The sequence below is a fragment of the Pongo pygmaeus genome, chromosome 22 (genome assembly GCF_028885625.2).
Source record: "Pongo pygmaeus isolate AG05252 chromosome 22, NHGRI_mPonPyg2-v2.0_pri, whole genome shotgun sequence".
Lineage (NCBI taxonomy): Eukaryota > Metazoa > Chordata > Mammalia > Primates > Hominidae > Pongo > Pongo pygmaeus.
The window spans coordinates 23,035,744-23,042,620 of record NC_072395.2 but is presented as its reverse complement, the minus strand read 5'-3'; positions in this window follow the sequence as shown (position 1 = coordinate 23,042,620).

Genomic DNA, 6,877 nt, shown 5'->3' with positions numbered 1-6,877 from the left:
TGGAGTGGAGTGGAATGGAGTGGAATGGAATGGAATGGAATGGAGTGGAGTGGAATGGAATGGTAAAAAATGTAATGTAATGGAATGCATTGGAATGGAATGGTGAAATGAAATGTTAGCTGAGATTGTGCAGTGCCCTCCAGCCTGGGTGAGAGAGCGGGAGCCTGTTGAAAGAAAGGAATGGGATGGAATGATTTTAGAATGGGATGGAATGATTTTAGAATGGAATGGAGTGGAATGGAGGGGAGTGGAATGGAGTGGACTGGAGTGGAGTGGACTGGAATGGAGTGGAGTGGAGTGCAGTGGACTGGAGTGGAGTGGAATGGAATGGAATGGAGTGGAATGGAGTGGAATTGAACGGAATGGAATGAAATGGAATCAAATGGAAAAAATGTAATCGAATCTAATCGTATGGAATCGAATTGAATGGAATTGAGTGGCAAAGAATGGTGTCGAATGGAATGCGTTGAAGTGGAGTGGAGTGGAGTGGAATGGAGTGGAACAGAATGGGGTGGAATGGAATTGAATGGAGTGGAGTGGAGTGAAATGGAATGAAATGGGAAGGATTTGAATTGAACAGAGTGGAGTGGAGTGGAACAGAATGCAATGGAATGGAATGGAATGGAATGGAATGGAATGGAATGGAATGGTGAAAGGAAATGTGAGCTGAGATTGTGCACTGCACTGCAGCCTGGGTGACAGAGTGAGATCCTGTCAAAAGAAAGGAATGGCATGGAATGGATTTAGAATGGAATGTAATGCAATGGAGTGGAGTGGACTGGAGTGGCATGGAATGGGGTGGAGTGGAGTGGAATGGAGTGGTATGGATTGTTATGGAATGGAAAGGAATGGAGTGTAGTGGAATGGAATGGAGTTGAGTGGAATGGACTGGAGTGGAGTGGAATTGACTGGCGTGGAATGGAATGGATCAGAGTGGAATAGAATGGAGAGGAGTGGAATGGAATGGAGTGGAGGGGAGTGGGATGGAGTGGAGTGGAGTGGGATGGAGTGGAGTGGAGTGGTATGGAGTGGAATGGAGTGGAATGGAATGGAGAGAAGAGGAGTGGAGTGGAGAGGAGTAGAATGGAGTGGAGTGGAGTGAAATGGAGTGGAATCGAGTGGAGAGGAGTGGAGTGGAGTGGAGATGAATAGAATGGAAAGGAAAGTAATGTAATGTAAAGTAATGGAATGGAATGCGATTGAATGGAATTGAATGGATTGGAGTGGAGAGGAGTGGAATGGAGTGGGGTGGAATGGAATGGGAAGGAATGGAATTGAAGGGAGTGGAATGGAGTGGAGTGGAGTAGAGTGGAGTGGAATGGAATGGAGTGGAGTGAAATGGAATGAAATGGAATGGAAATGAATGGAATCGAATGGAATCGAAGGGAAAAAATGGAATCAAATGGAATTGAATGAATCGAATTGAATGAAATGGAATGGAATGCGTTGAAGTGGAATGGAGTGGAGTGGAATATAGTGGAATGGAATGGGGTGGAATGGAATTGAATGGAGTGGTGTGGAGTGAATTGGAATGGAGTGGAATGGAATGGAATGGGAAATAATGGAATTGAATGGAGCTGAGTGGATTGGAGTGGAGTGGAACGAAATGCAATGGAATGAAATGGAATGCAATGGTGAAATGAAATGTGTGCTGAGATTGTGCACTGCACTTCAGCCTGGGTGACAGAGTGAGATCCTGTCGAAAGAAAGGAATGGAATGGAATGAATTTAGAATGGAATGTAATGGAATGGAGTGGAGTGGCGTGGAGTGGAGTGGAGTGGAGTGGAATTGAGTGGTATGGATTGTTATGGAATGGAATGGAATGGAGTGGAGGGGAGTGGAGTGAAATGGAGTGGAGTGGAGTTTAAAGGAGTGGAATGGAATGGGGTGGAATGGAATGGGATGGAATGGAATGGAGTGGAGTGGACTGTAATGGAGTGGAGTGGAGTGCAATGGATTGGAGTGGAGTGGAATGGAGTGGAGTGGAATAGAATGGAATGGAACGGTGAAATGAAATGTGAGCTGAGATTGTGCCACTGCGCTCCAGGCAGGGTGAAAGAGTGAGATACTCTCGAAAAAAGGAATGGAATGGAATGCTGTGGAATGGAATGGAGTAGACTGGATTGGAGTGGAGTGGAGTAAAATGCAGTGGAGTGGAATGGAGAGGAATGGAATAGGATGGAATAGAATGGAATGAAGTGGAGTGGAGTGGAGTGGGGTGGAGTGGAGTGCAGTGGAATGGAGCGGAATGGAAAGGGATGGAGTGGAATGGAGTGGAGTGGAGTGCAGTGGAGTGGAGACGAGTGGAATGGAGTGGAATGGAATCGGATGTAATGGAATGTAGTGGAGTGGAGTGGAGTGGAGTGGACCTGAGTGGAATGGCATGGAATGGAATGGAATGGAATGCAATGCAATGGAAAGATGACATGTAATGTGAGCTGAGATTGTGCCACTACACTCCAGCCTGGGTGACACAGTGATATCCTGTAGAAAGAAAGGAATGTAATGCAATGGAGTGAAATGGAATGGAGTGGAATGGAATGAAATGGAGTGGAATGGAGTGTAGTGGAGTGGAATGCAGTCGAATGGAATGGGATGGAGTGGAATGGAATGAAAACGAGTGGAGTGGAGTGGAATGAAATAGATTGGAATGGAATGGCATGTAATGGAATGCAATGGAATGGTGAAAAGAAATGTGAGCTGAGATTGTGTCACTGCACTCCAGCCTCTGTGACAGAGTGAGATCCTGTGGAAAGAAAGGAATGGAATTGAATGGAGTGGAATGGAATGGAATGGAGTGGAGTGGAGTGGAATGGAGTGGAGTGGAGTGGAATGGAGTGGAATGGAGTCGAGTGGAAACAGGTGGAGTGGAATGGAGTCGAGTGGAAAGAGGTGGAGTGGATTGGAGTGGAGAGGAGAGGAGTCGATTGGAATGGAGGGGAATGGAATGGAGTGGAGCGGAATGGAATGGAGTTGAATAGAGTGGAATGGAGTGAAGTGGAGTGGAATGGAATGGAATGGAGTGGAATGGAGTGGAGTAGAATGGAATCGAATTGATTGAAATGGAATGGAATGCAATGGAATTGAATGGAGAAAATAAATTTGTGCTGAGATTGAGCCACTGCGCTACAGCCTGTGTGACAGAGGGACATCCTGTCGAAAGAAGGGAGTGGAATGGAATGGATTGGAGTGGAGTGGAGAGGAATTGAGTGGAGTGGAGTGGAGTGCAGTGGAATGGAATGGAATTGAATGGTGAAATGAAATGTGAGCTGAGATTGTGCCACTGCACACCAGCCTGGGTGACAGAGTGAGATCCTGTCAAATGAAAGGAATGGAGTGGAATGGAGTGGAATGGAATGGAATGGAGAGGAGTGGAGTGGAGTGGAGTGGAAAGCAGTGGAATGGATAGGACTGGAGTGGACTGGAATGGAGTGGAGTGGACTGGAATGGAGTGGAGTGGAGTGTAATAGATTGGAGTGGAGTGGAGTGGAGAGGAGTGGAGTGGAATGGAATGGAATGGTGAAATGAAATGTGAGCTGAGATTGTGTCACTGCATTCCAGTGGCACAATAATTATTAATTATTAATTAATTAAATAGTTAATTATCATTTAATTATTAAATATTATTTAATAATTTAATAATTATTAATAATGAATTAATATCAATTAATATTAATATTATAATTAATTTTATAATTTTCTATAATATTAATATGTTGTGAAAATTTCCTTACTTTCTTATTTTTCCCAGGTTCAATGTTTTGCAGTCTCTACCTCACCCTGTGAAGCATAAACATTGTACATGCTGTACAAATAATACATACTTCATGTGCTTAGAGATTGCACAATTTTTATTTGGTTGACAATAGCTAATGTTTTCTTCTTCGTTTTCTATTTCCTTATTTTTATTTATTTAGTATATACTACATTATCATAAAAATAAGAACGTTTTACAAACTAAAGCAAAAGTAACCCTAGGAATAAAATGCACAAATAAAATATATAAATATACAATTAGATGCACAACGTATCCTTCTAATTTTTTAGACATTTAACTTTAGTAGAATTTTAATTAAAGTCTATTATCTGTCATCGTCTTAGTATTTTTATATAACAAATTTTGTAAATCAAAGTCTCAATGTCATTGTAACCTATCTTGGCAGAGGTTGATCTCCAACGAATAATTTCTCTCACAAATTATGCCAATCAGAATTTCACTCTACCATAATTCTTTTAATCAGTTTCAGAGGAATAATAAATTTCAAAATTGTTCAAGGTACCTCTTGTAGTTCAATTACATTTTGACAGGTGCAAAACTGTAGACAGACTGATACAAACATATTCTAATTGACTCAACAGTATATGGGACCTATTTTAAAATCTAGATTTTAAAATGTCGTGTCAACATACACGTTCTCCTTGTGAAATAATTGCTTTTTATTCTCTGGATAGAATAATTTAATCTTTAAACCTTCAATTTACTGTTAAAAACAAAATATTACATAAGGATATACTTATAAAAATAATTTGCAACTAGCTTTTCAATTCAGAAATATATGTGAAAAATCATCAAGCATCTAATGGATTTTAAGGAGAAATGTGTTAGTAATTTATTCCATATGTCTCAATTTTTCCTAGACACAAGGCTTCCTTTAAAATAATTGTAGGCATTTAAGAAACCATGTAAACTAAAAAGAAGAAATCGTGATACAGACGCTTAGCTTTTTTATTTTTTTATTTTTTTTTATTTTTATTTTTTTTGATCTTTGAATCTCAAATTTATTATATTTTTCTTTTTTTTTTTTTTTTTTTTTTTTTTTGAGACGGAGTTTCACTCTTGTCACCCAGGCTGGAGTGCAATGGTGTGATTTTTTTTTTAATTTAATCTTTTATTCCCACGAAAATTCAAATAAAGCCACTGTTGGAAGGGAAATGGCAACACTTAAATAAGCTATAAAGGGGTTATAAGTCTATTAAAAAACTTTTAAAATGTATATAGAACTAAAAAAGAGACCTATTAAATACCACATTGGCTACATTGCAGTTAAGGCTAGGTATGTTTAGAAACCATGGTGATAGGTATGTTGATATATGTTAATTATTATAATTATATTACCCAATAAGTTCCTTAATTTTAGGCAATATTTACAGGATGGAAGAATGATTTATGCTTAGGTACATCAAATGTTGAACCTAGTTTTAGCAATTGGAAGATATTATCTTTTTTTATTATTATTATACTTTAGGTATATCTCCCAATGCTATCCCTCCTCCCTCCCCCCACCTCACAACAGTCCCCACAGTGTGATGTTCCCCTTCTTGTGTCCATGTGTTCTCTTTGTTCACTTCCCACCTATGAGTGAGAATATGTGGTGTTTGGTGTTTTGTTCTTGCGATAGTTTATTGAGATTGATGATTTCCAATTTCATCCATGTCCCTACAAAGGACATGAACTCATCATTTTTTATGGCTGCATAGTATTCCATGGTGTATACGTGCCACATTTTCTTAATCCAGTGTATCATTGTTGGACACTTGGTTTGGTTCCAAGTCTTTGCTATTGTGAATAATGCCACATAAACATACGTGTGCATGTGGAAGAAGTTGAATCTCTGAATAGACCAATAACAGGAGCTGAAATTGTGGCAATAATCAATAGCTTACCAACCAAAAAGAGTCCAGGACCAGATGGATTCACAGCCGAGTTCTACCAGAGGTACAAGGAGGAAGTGGTACCATTCCTTCTGAAACTATTCCAATCAATAGAAAAAGAGGGAATCCTCCCTAATTCATTTTATGAGACCAGCATCATCTTGACACCAAAGCCGGGCAGAGACATAAACAAAAAAGAGAATTTTAGACCAATATCCTTGATGAACATTGATGCAAAAATCCTCAATAAAATACTAGCAAACTGAATCCAGAAGCACATCAAAAAGCTTATCCACCATGATCAAGTGGGCTTCATCCCTGGGATGCAAGGCTGGTTCAATATATGCAAATCAATAAATGTAATCCAGCATATAAACAGAACCAAAGACAAAAACCAATGATTATCTCAATAGATGCAGAAAAGGACTTTGACAAAATTCAACAACCCTTCATGCTAAAAACTCTCAATAAATTAGGTATTGATGGGACGTATCTCAAAATAATAAGAGGTATGTATGACAAACCCACAGCCAATATCATACTGAATGGGCAAAAACTGGAAGCATTCCCTTTGAAAACTGGCACAAGACAGGGATACCGTCTCTCACCACTCCTATTCAACAAAGTGTTGGAAGTTCTGGCCAGGGCAATTAGGCAGGAGAAGGAAATAATGGGTATTCATTTAGGAAAAGAGGAAGTCAAATTGTCCCTGTTTGCAGACGACATGATGGTATATCTAGAAAACCCCATTGTCTCAGCCCAAAATCTCCTTAAGCTGATAAGCAACTTCAGCAAAGTCTCAGGATACAAAATCAATGTACAAAAATCACAAGCATTCTTATACACCAACAACAGACAAACAGAGAGCCAAATCATGAGTGAACTCCCATTCACAACTGCTTCAAACAGAATAAAATGCCTAGGAATCCAACTTACAAGGGACATGAAGGACCTCTTCAAGGAGAACTACAAACCGCTGCTCAAGGAAATAAAAGAGGATAGAAACAAATGGGAAAACATTTCTTGCTCATGGGTAGGAAGAATCAATATCGTGAAAATGGCCATACTGCCCAAGGTAAATTACAGATTCAATGCCATCCCCATCAAGCTACCAATGACTTTCTTCACAGAATTGGAAAAAACTACTTTAAAGTTCATATGGAAGCAAAAAAGAGCCCACATCCCCAAGTCAATCCTAAGCCAAAAGAACAAAGCTGGAGGCAT